The 16875-nt window shown below is 39.4% G+C and overlaps 2 pseudogenes; one reads left to right on the top strand and one right to left on the bottom strand.

The window, feature by feature from the left end:
* Positions 1–491: 491 nt before the first annotated feature.
* On the bottom strand, positions 492–610 carry LOC134891114 (5S ribosomal RNA; annotated as a pseudogene).
* Positions 611–11262: 10652 nt separating this feature from the next.
* On the top strand, positions 11263–11381 carry LOC134896918 (5S ribosomal RNA; annotated as a pseudogene).
* The last annotated feature ends 5494 nt before the right edge of the window (positions 11382–16875 follow it).

Genomic DNA, 16875 nt, shown 5'->3' on the forward strand with positions numbered 1-16875 from the left:
CGCACTCTTATGCAATAAAGGAAAATTCCTATAGTATGTGAAAGATAACATTTAAAACACAATTTCTATTTGTAACTTTTAAAACATAATTACCCACTTAAGTGATCCATAGTAAATAAAGAAAAAGAAAAATGAGAAAAAAATATTAAAATGTTCTGGTCTTATCACAAAAAGAGATTGGAAAGGTTGGTAGACACTTTATTGTCTTATCCCCATTTCCACTGACCAGTACAGAGATTCTGTATTAATGGGACCCAGGAGTGGTCACAAAATAATTGTAGATGTGTCCAAGTAGGACCACTAATAGTAAGTCAATGCAGTGAAATTAATGGTCACCAATGACGAACACCTGAACTGGTAACTAATACCCCATATGTCGATATGACCAGGGCGTTAGGCTGCAGTAGTAGGAATTAATAGATGCGAAGAAGAAAATAAGTGGTGAAGCTGCTGTTGGTGTCACATTTCACATAGAATGGAAAATAATTCCGACTCTACAACACCAGGTATTCACAGGAAGTCTCCTCTCCAGGTACTAACCCGGCCCAACGCTGTTTGGCTTCCAAGATCGGATGAGATTGGGCATTGGCAGCGTGGTATGATAGTAGAGAATTTATGCGATCTGTATACCAATGAGAGTACACCTATATAAGAAATTAGTAAAAGTATGGATGTAATTAGAGAAATAAGGAAAGAAATATGAATAGATAAGGAAGATAGAAATATGTGGATCTGCTTTCTACGTTAGGCATGGCCCAATAAATCCCACATTCGTGGTATTGTGCTCCATGGATCGTAAATGAGAGTCCACGGAAAAAGTAATACAGAACAGACAAGCAAAAAATGCTGATTTTTTGTCAATTGTATAATAAGACAATATAATGAACAAATACTGTATTGAACATCAAGCAAGTTGTCGAAAATTCATATTAATGATATCATGCTCCTGACACTAGGTACTGATTTGAGCATACAAATATATTCTCACAGAAAAAATATATATATCACATTACGTATTTATCCACAGTGAACCGGAAAAAAAATATTCTTAGCATTCTGCTATCTGTTTCTAGGATAGTGCTGAAGATCCCAATAAGTGGAACAATGTAGCAGTATGCTTGCATCCAGTTGCAATCACGCAGCCTATCTGGTGCTGGATATCTACAAATGCTGAAAATCACAAAGTAGGAAAACAATATGGCAATATATTTATCTCAAAAAATTGAAACCAAAGCCTGTGATAGCCGACAACCTTGACATAAAGATGTCAGCTATAATGCTACTCCAGTATAAGAATATAAATATACAGAATGTAACTGCACAAAGATAATGTGTTGCTGTCTGTGAAGTATGTTCACCAGACAGATACGGGCTTACGGTACTCCCAACCAGGAGGTCAGGGTAAAAGGTATGGGCATCGTCAGGTGAGGAAGAATGGTGACAGAGGATCCCTCCATAGACGGTCCCGCCGTGGAAAACGCATTTCGCCTGTCCGGGCTTGTTCACTTCCGGGTTTGGAGGGGTGAATGGGGAGCAGGTTTAAAAGCAGCTGCGTTGGGTGTATGAGCCAATCGCTAATAGTGGTGACAGAGAGCGGGCGCGGTGGGCAAGAGCATTCTGCTGCCGCTAGAAGCATCCGTCTCCTGTGTTGTCAATCCGAGGCATAGCAGAGATGACGGGGCGGGGATGATTGAAACCTAGGCCAAAATTTACTAATATTCGTGTTTGTGTCGGTTTGTGTAGTGTTTAAACTCGTCTTGTATCGGGTGCATTTTCATGCAACTTTTTGAAATTATATACGCCAAGTTACTAAGCTTTCGAGTTTATTGTTTTCGTGTTTTCCGATGTCGATGCCAGTCGTTTTTTTTTTTGGCACATTTACGGCCTTCATTGTCGTTTGCGTACGTGTTTGTGTTGTTTTTGCTGGCTTTTTTTTCTAAGTTAAACGCGGCAGGTTTTTTTTTTTTCGCGGCCGCATTTTCACTTTTAGTTTCGGTTTTCATCCCCGTTCGTGATTGGTTGTGTTTCAGATGGCAGGAGTGTCTGTGCGCAACCATATAAATACGCCCCAAACCGTCCGCACCTCATGGGTTTAGTTAGTGGTGAGGAGAGAGGTTGTGCAGTGGAGTTTGGTGAGTAGTGTTTGTTTGGAAGAGTATTTTTTGCGAGTTCTGAGTGTTGTATTGTGTTTGAAAGTAGTCTTGTCATTCTTGTTTTCTTGTATTTTTGGGTTTTGTCTCAATTTTTGTCCAAGTTTTTTTTATTTATAGTCCCTTGTCAGTGCGTGCGTGTGTGTGTGTGTGTGTGTGTGTGTGTGTGTGTGTGATTAGTGTAGTGATAGCGGAGGAGTGTTTTGTTTTTTTTTTGTTTTTTTTCTGTGTTAATTGTTTAGTCACACAATTATGTGTGACTCAAAGGTGGCTGAGGTGAGTGAGGTGGAGGGTGTTAGTGAGGGGGAGGAGGTCGGTCAGGTGGAGGAGGTGAGTGTTAGTGAGGTTAGTGAGGTGGAGGAGGTTGGTTAGGTTGCTGCAGCAGCCTCAAGTGACGGTGATAGTGACAGTCAGACTGCTCCGCAGCCACGCACCACTACTAAGACTGGGCGGAATGTCAAGTTTAGTTATGCAGAAAATGTGGCATTGGTGCGGGAGCTGATGAAGAATCAGCGGCAGCTATTTGGGCCTGAGTCCGCCAAGGTGCCAACACGGAAGAAGACGGTGTTGTGGGCGAAAGTAGTTGCTGCTGTAAATAGTGAGGGGGTGGTGAAGCGGACGGAGGACACGTGCCGCAAACGGAACTATGACATAAAGCGACGTGTCAAGTCCAAAATGGCCAAGGAGGCGAAGTCTGCTCGCAAAACCGGTGGTGGTCCACCCTTTATTGCCACATATCTGGACTATGAGGAGCCCATGCGGACTATAATCCCTCCAGAAGTAGTGTCTGCAACCCATGTCCGGGATTCCGATCGCCCCAGGAAGGATGGTAAGCATGTGTATTTGCCTTAACATTCTATGACATTACTTCTGGCTTACTGTATGTTTTAAATGTGTGTCATGTGACGTTGCATATTACTCCCATCTTCAAGTGTGCGTCATCAAATACATTGTTTTGGGTCATGTTTCATACAAAAGTCAATGTAACGTCTTACTTGCTTGTATGTCATGTGGTTTTTGGACAGTACATTTTCCATGTGTAGTTTGGACTTGGTGTGTCATTGAATTGTCCAGCAATAATGTTTTACTTTTGCACATTGTACATTTTGAAAGTTGGACTATGTTTTTTAATTCAGTTATCCATGTGCAATGTTTCCAAATCAGTGGTTGATATGTTAGAGGCTGGAGTAGTGCAAAGTGTCTTTGAAGGCAGTTACATGTATAATTTCATTAGTACTCAATGTAATATTGTTTAAGTCAAGGCCACTATTTGCTGGTTCATTTTGAGTCTGTATTTGTACACTGACACAACAACTGCAGACTTAGTTACCTTACTATTTTTTTTTTTTTTTTTTTGTTGGCCTCATATGTGTGTTTGGAGTGCCACATCACAGACCTATTTCTATATCGCATCTGTATTTTTTTTTTTTTTTTTTTTCATTTTATTTGAAAATGAAGCTGTGTGTGTTTTGGCTTGTTAGTGTATGTTTTTGGAATTGTGTCCTATGTCTGTGTCCTGTATATGATTCCCTGTGTTGCACTTTCCATAGTGCATATGGCTATTGGACAATGTTTTGGGTTTGTTGTTGTGCTTTTTGTGTTTAATGTCCTTATTTTTAGATTCATAATAAAACATCCATTTTTTAAAGATGTAATGTTTATAAACATAATGGGTGGATGTATTAACAATATCATGAATATTTTTTTTTTTTTTGGATTTACAGTGTTGAAAAAAAGCAGTACTGGTCGTCCTACAGTCACTCCCATCACATCTGATGATGATGACGCTGCGGAAGCAGGTAAAGTGTCCATTGTAGTATAGGTTAGGTTTGTAAATGAATGGCCATAACAAAATGTCACTTTCAATACTAGGTCCATCCAAAGAAGTCTTAAGCAGCAGAAGGCGCACTTCTGGAACACACCACAAAAAACATCTGCCAGCAAAGAAAACAAGGTCTGATGTCCAGGCCCAACCACAGCAGGCTACCCCACCACGAATATTATCTACTGTTTTTTCGGTGCTCCCACTCCAAATTTTGGACACACCTCCAAGACGACAACCACACTCCCCTCATCTTGATTGTGAGTAACAAACTGTGATAACAATTAAAAATGTCAGATCTTTAAAAAACCATTTACTTAAACTCATTAAGTCAATACCCATCAAAATCTGCTATACTTACCCAAGTCAGTAAAACATGAAATGGAAACCAAACAAAATGGCCTACACAACATCCAGTAAAGATATGTATGTCCACTTCAGCCATACAGTAGCACATTGTGTGGAAGATGCTGCAACAGAAACTCATGTGTAAGCTTTGCAAATAGTAAGGTTGTTTGAATCATTTACACATGTGTGCTTGTCCTAACATTGCCAACTGCATACAAAAACATTACTATGTTTTGGTTGGAGACACTATAAGGCAACACATTATGGATTACAATGTGTTTTTAGGCAGGAGTATGTCTGATGTACCATACAACTCATGTGTTTGTTTTCAGAATGAAGTAACCAGACACATTTGCCACAAACAGGCATATATATGTATTTAAGTAATGAGTGATGATGTTGCTAGGCCGGATATCTGAAAGCACCAGTCCATTACATGTGTTACATGTTTAGTGCTTTGTACCAATGTATTAAACATATGGATAAGTAATGGATAAATGTTTTTAATTTCAGCTTCTAGTCCTGGTACCAGCATCCCTCTGCAACAACAGCAACACAGTGACATGGATGACACAATCATGTTAGAAATGCATCCAGTAAGCGAAGGAATCAGCCCCCCAGCACCTGTGAGTACTCGCCCACAGCAAAGCACACCACCAACCCAACACAGCCCAACAACACCAGTAACACAAGGCCCTGATCAAGTGTTCTGGACCATTTGGGCTAGACAGCAGGCCACTAATGAAGATTGCCTGCGTAGGCAGACCCAAATGTTTGCACGCCTACCATCTCACCTCAGACGAATCAGCAGAAATCTGAGTAGACAAAATGAAACAAACACAAGAATTGCAAATACCATGGAAATCATACGTGCAGACATTACACATGTCATGGGCAACTTACAGCGCATAATGGAAGAACAGCACAGACAACAGCAAAGCTATATAAACATTTTAGAAAGCAATCAAATGATCAATGAATCCATGTCCAGAATTGTAGACAATCAAAATGCTGCAACACGTGAACTCAACGCCACCCTCAGTAACCTCAATGAAACACTCAGATCCCTGCAGCAACAGCAAACAAGCAGCAGTTCTGGTACGACTACTCCAAATGTAACGCCAGTGTCATCACCACCAAGGCGCTCCACCAGAGCACGCCAACAAGACAGTGGTAAAGGCAAAGGCCAGGACAAGCAACCACCCAAATAAAAATAAAAAAAACCACCCATTTCTTTAAAGAGAAGAGAAAAAAAAACACTTACCAAGTGTATGATTAACAGAATATATATAACACTTAGCTCCTTTACAATTTGTACAACATCATTAATTATAACTGGTACAAACAACAAAAGGAATTTTGTAAACATATTTATTCTTTATCATCTTTGTATTTTTTGTTAGCAGGAAACTGTTGTTTGAGCTGCACATAGATGTTAGCATGCAGAAAGCAGACCACTTGATTTTTTTCTAATCATTACTCTTTCTAGATTCTAATCATTCTTTGAGTCAGCAGACAGACTAATTGGCAACCAGGCAGATTGTCTTAAGCAAGCAGAAAGCAGACCACTTGATTTTTTTCTAATCATTACTCTTTTTAGATTCTAATAATTCTTTGAGCCAGCAGACAGACTAATTGGCAGCCATGCAGATTCATCCATGACCAATACAATTTACAATGTGAATTGTAACTGTTTTACATTTCCTCTCTAGACGAATTGACAAGAAAAACACAATTGAGTTGGCTAAAAGTGTCCTGATATGTTGGGGGTAATATTTAGATAATTCAGTCCGAAAATGACTGACATTATTGTTGTGCCATGTTTGTGTGTGTTAAAAATAAGTAATCAGATTTAAAAACATGATGCAGAAACAACATTTGACATATTTGAAAGTTGAACACAAATGTGTGTAATAATGGATATATGTTGTTAAATGTGTATTGCCTTACAAATCTACAGGTTTTGGCCAGCAAACATAAGGAAATAAATTATTTTGCATGAGAGAAGTTTGTGTCCCTTTTATAGGCATCCTAATTCAGGTTAGAATGATTTGTAAGTGTCAACACATGTAAACACGGCTGAAAAAAGCAGGTCTATTTTTTTGCTGCGTATTTTTACGAATCGCAAACAAATCCGACCGCAATTGAGCACTCAGAAACTAACACCCAAATACGAATGAATAGTGAATTCCCGTATTGTATGAAATAACAGGCGCGTTTGACTGATGGTCTATTCATTCGTATTTGTGTACTTTGCCGTTCAAACCATTACGAATGTCCCAAACACTGCCGAGTTTTGTGCTTAGTGAATTCCCGTGTTGGGACTTAGTAAAAAAAACACAAATCGGCCAAACTCGGATTTTTAGTAAATACTTGCCCTAGTGCGCTATCTTAGTGTAGGGATCTGAGTATTAGAGTTAGATAAGACTGCATGGATGTGGGGTATTAAAGTATTGGCAAATAAGCATGGGAATATGATGTGAAGGAGAAAGCGGAGGAGAAGCAGCAAGGGCGGAAACAGGTACCGGAGATCCCGTTATAGATAGGTGTTAAGAAACCAAGGTGCCTCATATAGGATTAATGGTGTAAGCCAGAGTGGGCTGATTATGATAAAGGATGTATGTCTCAGAGTGTTTGACTGTGTCTAAAACAAACAGGAAAAATGAGGATGATATTGATTTCACTGATTGAGTCAAACAGTAAGTATCATGTGATCAGAGTAGGGTAATGAGAATATGGGGCGGGGATTGTGAGTCTGCGGGCGCCATCTTTGCGGAGGGCAGGAGTAGGGTGACACTCGCGTGGGGTTGAGGGTGTGTGCCTAAATATGCTGGTTATGATAAGTGAATTAATGACGGGTATATGCCTCTGGCAGTTGGTTATGTCTAAAACAAAAAATAAAAATAAAAAATAAATAAAAATTAGGAGGCTGAGATAACATGAATATCGCTGGACAGAATTGTGCGTGAATGTCATCTGTCCATAGGGAAACATAACAGGAATATAGGACAAGGATAGTAAATACTCGAACACCTTCATTGTGTGGTGGTATAAGCAAGGTAGGTGGATTGGTAACTAAAATAACAGCCAAAATAATGCAGTATTTGGCATAGGGCATGACATGAAGGAGCAGCACCAAAGCAAAGAGTAGAATACCAGGATCATGGAAATCATAAACCCCCGCTTAGGTTGGGGATATAGCATGGTGAAGCCAATAAAACTAAATATTGATAAAAAAATAAAAAATAAAAAAATTAAAGAAATATATAAATAAATAAAATTAAAATGAAATTGAAAAGGATACATGAAAAAATATAAATGAAAAATATATAAAATATTGTATAGGAATTGTGAGTGACGCTATGCTGAAGTGAAAAGTCAACTAGAGTGAAAACGCAGTGTGAGTAGCGAAATGTGGAAGTGGCGGTGAAATGTTATGGGTGGTGTTATGCGTGTGAGAAATGCACTGACTGGGAGATAGCTAAAAAGGGGAATTGAAAAAAATGGAAATGGAGATGGGGCTGGAAGAGGTGAAGGTGAATGAAATCAGATCAAAGTGACATAGAAACTAGTTGGGAAGAGGTACCGGAGGACGTGATAACAAGATTGTGGAATTGAAGGTGAAGGAATGGGGAAGATGTTAAATGGTATGACAGGGATGGACGTGAGAAAAGTGGAGAGTTGGAAAATTTTAAGTGAAAAGAAAAGAAAATGTATGCTGTGACCATGCTAGACGGTGCTGCGTGTGTATGTGCGTGGGGGGATGTGGAAGGGGGGGAGAGGGGTTTGGATTATGGTTTGGAAAGAAAAAGGGGGGAGAGGGAAGCAGTGAATAGGTGGAGTGGAGAAGAGATTGACTCAAAGAAAAACCTCGTAATTTATGTTTTCACTCAGACCGGAGGGCTTGAGACTGCCGAGGTGAAAAATCCATTCGCTCTCTTTCTTGTAGAGTTCCTTGGTAATGTCTCCTCCCTGTATGCCTAGATGGACACGATCTATGCCAAAGGCCTTAAATTCTTTAATAGATCCTTTGTGGTGAAAGTGAAAGTGCCTGGCAACCGAGGTGAGTTGTTTCATGTGTTCTAGGTCTTTTGATGCATTCCGAATGTTGCCCAGATGTTCCAGGACTCTCTCTTTAAGTTTGCGTGTGGTCATGCCAATGTATTTGAGATTACAACCACAAGTTCACTTTCACCACAAAGGATCTATTAAAGAATTTAAGCCCTTTGGCATAGATCGTGTCCATCTAGGCATATGGGGAGGAGACATTACCAAGGAACTCTACAAGAAAGAGAGCGAATGGATTTTTCGCCTCGGCAGTCTCAAGCCCTCCGGACTGAATGAAAACATAAATTACGGGGTTTTTCTTTGAGTCAATCTCTTCTCCACTCCACCTATTCACTGCTACCCACTCCCCCCTTTTTCTTTCCAAACCATAATCCAAACCCCTCTCCCCCCCCTTCCCCCTCCCCCCCACGCACATTCACACGCAGCACCATCTAGCACGGTCACAACATACATTTTCTTTTCTTTTCACTTTAAATTTTCCGACTCTCCACTTTTCTCATGTCCAACCCTGTCCCACCATTTAACACCTTCCCAATTCCTTCACCTTCAATTCCACAATCTTGTTAGCACGTCCCCAGGTGCCTCTTCCCAACTAGTTCCTATGTCACTTTGATCTGATTTCATTCACCTTCACCTCTTCCAGCCCATCCCCATTTCCATTTTTTCCAATTCCCCCTTTTTAGCTATCTCCCAGTCAGTGCATTTCTCACACGCATAACACCACCCATAACATTTCACCGCCACTTCCAAATTTCGCTACTCACACTGCGTTTTCACTCTAGTTGACTTTTCACTTCAGCATAGCATCACTCACAATTCCTATACAATATTTTATATATTTTTCATATATATTTTTTCATATATCCTTTTCAATTTAATTTTAATTTTATTTATTTATATATTTCTTTAATTTTTTTATTTTTTATTTTTTTTCAATATTTAGTTTTATTGGCTTCACCATGCTATATCCCCAACCTAAGCGGGGGTTTATGATTTCCATGATCCTGGTATTCTACTCTTTGCTTTGGTGCTGCTCCTTCATGTCATGCCCTATGCCAAATATTGCGTTATTTTGGCTGTTATTTTAGTTACCAATCCACCTACCTTGCTTAAACCACCACACAATGAAGGTGTTCGAGTATTTACTATCCTTGTCCCATATTCCTGTTATGTTTCCATATGGACAGATGACATTCACGCACAATTCTGTCCAGCGATATTCATGTTATCTCAGCCTCCTAATTTTTATTTATTTTTTATTTTTATTTTTTGTTTTAAACATAACCAACTGCCAGAGGCATATACCCGTCATTAATTCACTTATCATAACCAGCATATTTAGGCACACACCCTCAACCCCACGCGAGTGTCACCCTACTCCTGCCCTCTGCAAAGATGGCACCCGCAGACTCACAATCCCCGCCCCATATTCTCATTACCCTTCTCTGATCACATGATACTAACTGTTTGACTTAATCAGTGAAATCAATATCATCCTCATTTTTCCGGTTTGTTTTAGACACAGTCAAACACTCTGAGATATACATCCTTTATCATAATCAGCCCACTCTGGCTTACACCATTAATCCTATATGAGGCTCCTTGGTTTCTTAACCCCTATCTATAACTGGATCTCTGGTACCTGTTTCCGCCCTTGTTGCCGCTCCTCCGCTTTCTCCTTCACATCATATTCCCATGCTTATTTGCCAATACGTTTATACCCCACATCCATGCAGTCTTATCTAACTCTAATACTCAGATCCCTACACTAAGATAGCGTACTAGGTTTCAATCATCCCCGCCCCATAATCTCTGCTATGCCTCGGATTGACAACACAGGAGACGGGCGCTTCTAGCGGCAGCAGAATGCTACCGCCCACCACGCCCGCTTTCAGTCACCACTATTAGCGATTGGCTCATACACCCAACGCAGCTGCTTTTAAACCCCGCTCCCCATTCACCCCTCCAAACCTGGAAGTGAACAAGCCAGGACAGGCGAAATGCGTTTTCCATGGCGGGACCGACTATGGAGGGATCCTCTGTCACCATTCTTCCTCACCTGATGATGCCCTGACCTTTTACCCTGACCTCCTGGTTGGGAGTACCGTAAGCCTGTATCTCTCTGGTGAACATACTTCACAGGCAACAACACATTATCTTTGTGCAGTTACACTCTGTATATTTATATTCTTTTACTTGAGTAGCATTGTAGCTGACCTCTTTATGTCAAGGTTGTCAGCTATCACAGGCTTTGGTTTCAATTTTTTGAGACAAATATATTGCCATATTGTTTTCCTACTTTGTGATTTTCAGCATTTGTAGATATCCAGCACCAGATAGGCTGCGTGATTGCAATTGGATGCAAGCATACTGCTACATTGTTCCACTTATTGTGATCTTCAGCACTATCCTAGAAACAGATAGCAAAATGCTAAAAAAAAATTTCGGGTCACTGTGGATAAATACGTAATGTGATATATATATTTTTTCTGTGAGAATATATTTGTATGCTCAAATCAGTACCTATTGTCAGGAGCATGATATCATTAATATGAATTTTCTACAACTTGCTTGACGTTCAATGCAGTATTTGTTCATTATATTGTCTTATTATACAATTGACAAAAAAATCAGCATTTTTTGCTTGTCTATTCTTTCTCTATTACTTTTTACATGGACTCTCATTTACGATCCATGGAGCACAATACCACGAATGTGGGATTTGTTGGGCCGTGCCTAGCGTAGAAAGCAGATCCACATATTTCTATCTACCTTTTCTATTCATATTTCTTTCCTTATTTCTCTAATTACATCCATACTTTTACTAATTTCTTATATAGGTGTACTCTCATTGGTATACAGATTGCATAAATTCTCTACTATCATACCATGCTGCCAATGCCCGGTCTCGTCCGATCTTGGAAGCAAAACAGCGTTGGGCCGGGTTAGTACCTGGAGAGGAGACTTACTGTGAATACCTGGTGTTGTAGAGGAGGAATTATTTTCCTTTCTATGTGAAACATGACACCAACAGCAGCATCACCATTTATTTTCTTCTTCGCATCTATTAATTCCTCCTACTGCAGCCTAACGCCCTGGTCATATTGACATATGGGGTATTAGTTACCAGTTCAGGTGTTCATCATTGGTGACCATTAATTTCACTGCATTGACTTACTATAAGTGGTCCTACTTGGACACATCTACAATTATTTTGTGACCACTCCTGGGTCCCATTAATACAGAATCTCTGTACTGGTCAGGGGAAATGGGGATAAGACAATAAAGTGTATACAACCTTTCCAATCTCTTTTTGTGATAAGACCAGAACATTTTAATATTTTTTTCTCATTTTTCTTTTTCTTTATTTACTATGGATCATTTAAGTGGGTAATTTATGTTTTAAAAGTTACAAATAAAAATTGTGTTATAAATGTTTTCTTTTACATACTATAGGAATTTTCCTTTATTGCATAAGAGTGCGCCTACACCAGAGCCTTCTTCCTCTCCCATTTGATAGTACATGTACTTTCTGGCTCTGGGCGCACCACCAACTAGTACAGTATTTGAAAGAAAAAATTGCATATGATTTTTTCTTCCCAATCAAAAAGGGTTTAATTGTCCGATTCTGGTTTTCCTCACTTATGACTACATTACTTTGACCTGTGCCCAATCGCCCCTTTACCTTGTCCTCACTATCCAGCATACTTATTCCACGACAGGTTTGCAGGTTCCGAAATCTGTTCAAGCCCACTCTTCTAGGTTGGTGGGTTCCTTTTGGGTGGCTGCCCGTGGTGTCTCGGCTTTACAGCTCTGCCAAGCAGCTACTTGGTCGAGTTCGAACACGTTTGCTAAGTTTTACAAGTTTGATACCTTGGCATCTGAGGACCTTCAGTTTGGTCAATCAGTTCTGCAGGAAACTCAGCACTCTCCCACCCGGTTTTGGAGCTTTGTTACTTCCCCATGGTACTAAATGGATTCCCAGTATCCCCTAGGATGTGAGAGAAAATAGGATTTTAATTACCTACCGGTAAATCCTTTTCTCGTAGTCCATAGAGGATACTGGGTGCCCAACCAGTGTTTCGTTCTTCCTCCACTGTTACTTGGTTAAGTAATGTTGTTTGGTTCAGCTGTTGCTGTTCCTGTTTACAAGTTTTGGTTAGCATGGCTTTCCTCTTGTTATGGTTGTGCTAGTTTGAAATCTCACCACTTTCCTTTTCTATATCCTTCTCTCAAAGTATGTCCATCTCCTCGGGCACAGTTTCCTAGACTGAGTCTGGTAGGAGGGGCATAGAGGTAGGAGCCAGCACACCTACTGTAATCAAACTTCTATAGTGCCCATGGCTCCTAGTGGACCCGTCTATACCCCATGGTACTAAATGGATTCCCAGTATCCCCTACAGACTATGAGAAAAGGATTTACCAGTAAGCAATTAAAATCCTTTTATCTGTGTGTGATCCAGAGCAAAAAATATATTTTTATTGGAACGTCACTCAGTGACGACTACCAGTACTGCCGTACACTACTGCTTTATATCTCTGTGTGATCCAAAGCAAAAAATATATTTCTATTGTTGCATCACTCAGTGACTACTAGTACTGTGGCTGCAAGGAACAAACTAAATTTTCCAAAGAGATCAGCAGATCAGTCAGGAACAAGTTTTGACACCTGGTCCGGACTGAAGGAGCTGCCTACAATTACTGACATGTCTACTGTCACTGCATATGTTGCTGTCACCATTGAAAGAATGATGATTATTTAGTGATAGCATCCAAATAGGCATGTCAGATAGTATGTTTCAATAATGGCAGGAAAAATAGGCAATTTGGAGGCCCTTGCACAAACTGGCTTTGTTTTACTTAAGTATAAAATGTATATAACAGCGCTGGCTGTGTTATGAAAAATATATATGCAGAATGGCTTAATAATAAAATCAATATATTTATTAATAGTCCACAATATAATAAAATAACAGGTCATGGGAACGGCCATGGGGACTAGGTTTGCGCCCAGCTACGCCAACCTCTACATGGGTGACTTTGAGGACATCCATGTGTGGGCGGGTGACTGGGTGTCATCCCTGGTCTTCTATGGCCATTACATAGATGATTTATTTTTTGTTTGGAATGGGGATTTTGAATCAGCCACCTCTTTCGTCATTAGTTTAAATTCCAATAATTATAATTTATCCTTCACCTTCACATATAACAGTAATCGTATTGACTTCCTGGATTTGACCCTGGAAATTATTAATAATCAAATTATTACATCCAACTTTGTCAAACAAGTGAGTACCTTCTCATATTTGCATTATAAAAGCTCCCATTATCCACCTTGGAAGAAAAACATGCCTAAAGGTCAATTTATGAGACTTAGACGAAATTGTACTAGCATAGAGACCTTCTCTGTACAGGCTCATGAATTGATACTATCAATGAAAGCAAGAGACTATCCAGATATGTTATTAGAACAAGCCTATACAGAGGTGCTCAATATGGATAGACAGAAATTATTTCAAAAAGCACCCAGATTAAAAGAGACAACAACAACAACAAAAGATAACAGAGAAATATCTTTTATTTGCAAATATAATAGGTGTGCACAAGAAATTAAAACTATATTTACTCGTAATTATAGGATTTTAAAACAAGATCATATACTTAATATTCTTCTACCCTCTAAACCTCAGGTAATTTATAAGAATAATAAATCACTTAAAACCATTCTGGCCCCGAGTCATCTTAAGACCCTCCGTGATACTAACCATGAGACAGGGTCTGATTGGTTGAGAAAAAAGCCAAATGGATTTCACAAATGTGGTAAACTAAAGTGCATTATGTGCTCATATATGCAGAAGAAAACCACTACCATTTACTTACCTTTTTCTAAAGACGAATACCATCTAAGAACCTTTATGAATTGTGATTACAAATATGTAATTTACCTTTTAACTTGTAGTTGTGGCCTACATTATGTGGGCCATACTACCAGACAATTACGAGTCCGTTTCTTAGAACATCGCAGGAATATCATTAATAAATGTCCTACACATAGTGTATCCAGACATTTTTCTTTAAAACATTCTGCTGATCCTATACATCTTTCTGTTGTTTGTATCGAACATATTACCCCCACAACAAGAGGTGGAGATCTATTCAAGAGACTCTGTGCACGAGAAGTTTTTTGGATGCTTAAGTTCAATTTGTTGCACCTGATGGTCTCAATAAAACAATAGAACTAAACTCGGTTTTACAACTTATAACATGTGTCTGAATGATATGATAATCTATTATTTATTTATATTATTTAAACATGTATTAATGCCATACATAATATCCAGTTTATACTTTCATTTTGATACTATATCTAATAATTGTACTAGTAAAATAGATGTAAAAAGAATAAAAATAAAATTTTTGTTCCGAACTCTGTATATACAAAGAATTGCATTCATACCCTCTTATCAACTCTGTTTTTGTATATATGAATTTCCTGCTTGGTAAAAGAACATTGAATCAAGTAATTAGATAATTGTATAGAATATGTATTATCTGCATTCTGACTACAGAGACCATAATGCATTTGGGGACCATGGAGAACAATTACAACCCCTGATAGGGTGAATGAGACCTGCTGCTGTGTAGCATACCCGCTCATTGGTTCATCTGTTTTCTCGGCCGGAGCCCGTTCACGTGACCCGTCTATCACGTGAGCGGTACTCCGGGAACCGATGGGGGGGATGCAAACCGCCACAGACATTTATAATATTATACTTCAGATTGTGAGTAGATATGTTAGATAGGATGGGATGTTCATTTATTTTGCTGTATATAGAAGTATTATTGATTTGTACTGATAAATATGTTTACTATTGAATAAGTGCTCAGCACTACAAATCCATAAGACACTACAATGATTGCTGATGTAATATGTTTTGGAATTGGATAATTATGGTGCTGAGACTGTTTACTCCCCTCCTATTGGATAGGATGAAATCCCAGTTAGGTCCTGTGACCGGACTGATCACATGGTCTGAACTGCGTTTTTTTATACATCTAATGTATCTCTTATATTTTGATATTTATTTATATATTAATTTTGTAATCATATTGGGACACATATGACTCTCTCTCATACTATTATATTATTTTTAATCTCAGAACGGCTTTTTGAAGTGCATTAGTGTCTAATTAATATAGACAGGAGATATTAATCAAATCACTCAATAGGGTATAAAAAGAGTCTAAGATGGCCATTTGTTATATGCTCCTGAGGAAGCTGGTTATACCAGGGAAACGCATTGAGCTAGAGCCTACCTCACTGACACTGTGATCTGCCACACGGATTTTATTACATGCTGACACTAATTGGACTTTGCTACCTGTTTTGGAATACACCTTTCGGCCTCCTTGGATCCCCGCTGACAAAGTGGAAACTTTCCTGAGCTAAGGAATAAGGGGACTGCACCATCCACCATTGGCCTACCGGTAACCGCACACTTTTAATGAGACATTGTTTCCAGCTACAACTATCGGTTATTTTCCAGAATACAGGACTCATTACTCCCAGTCCTAGTCAGTTTTTATTAGAGATGTGCCGCTGGCACTTTTCGTGTTTTGTGTTTTGGTTTTGGTTCTAATTCTACTTTCGTGTTTGGTTTTGCCAAAACCACCCTTTCGTGTTTTGGTTTTGGATTTGGATGACTTTTGAAAAAAATAAATAAAAATTAGCTAAAATCACAGAATTTGGGGGTAATTTTGCTCCTACAGTATTATTAACCTCAATAACATTCATTTCCACTCATTTCCAGTCTATTCGGAAAACACCTCACACCTCCTAATATCGTTTTTAGGCCTAAAGGTTGCACCGAGGTGGCTGTATGACTAAGCTAAGCGACACAAGTGTGCGGCACAAACACCTGGCCCATCTAGGAGTGCACTGCAGTTGCAGACAAGATGGCACTATTCAAAAACTAGTCCCCGAATAGCACATGATGCAAAGATGAAAAAGAGGTGCAATTAGGTAGCTGGATGGCCAAGTTAAGCGACACAAGTGTGCGGCACAAACACCTGGCCCATCTAGGAGGGGCACTGCAGTGTCAGACAGGATGGCAGATTTAAAAAATAGGCCCCAAAAAGCATATGATGCAAAGAAGAAAAAGAGGCGCAATAAGGTAGCTGTATGACTAAGCAAAGCGACACAAGTGTGCGGCACAAACATCTGGCCCATCTAGGAGTGGCACTGCAGTGTCAGACAGGATGGAACTTAAAAAAGCTAGTCCCCAAACAGCACATGATGCAAAGAAGAAAAAGAGTTGCAAGATGGAATTGTCCTTGGGCCCTCCCACCCACCCTTATGTTGTATAAACAGGACATGAACACTTTAACAAACCCATCATTTCGGTGACAGTGTCTGCCACATGACTGTGGCTGAAATGACTGCTTCTTTTTTGGCGGGGGCCCAAACAAACCAATCAATCTCTCCTT

Source organism: Pseudophryne corroboree, chromosome 3 (genome assembly GCF_028390025.1).
Source record: "Pseudophryne corroboree isolate aPseCor3 chromosome 3, aPseCor3.hap2, whole genome shotgun sequence".
NCBI classification, from domain to species: Eukaryota; Metazoa; Chordata; class Amphibia; order Anura; family Myobatrachidae; genus Pseudophryne; species Pseudophryne corroboree.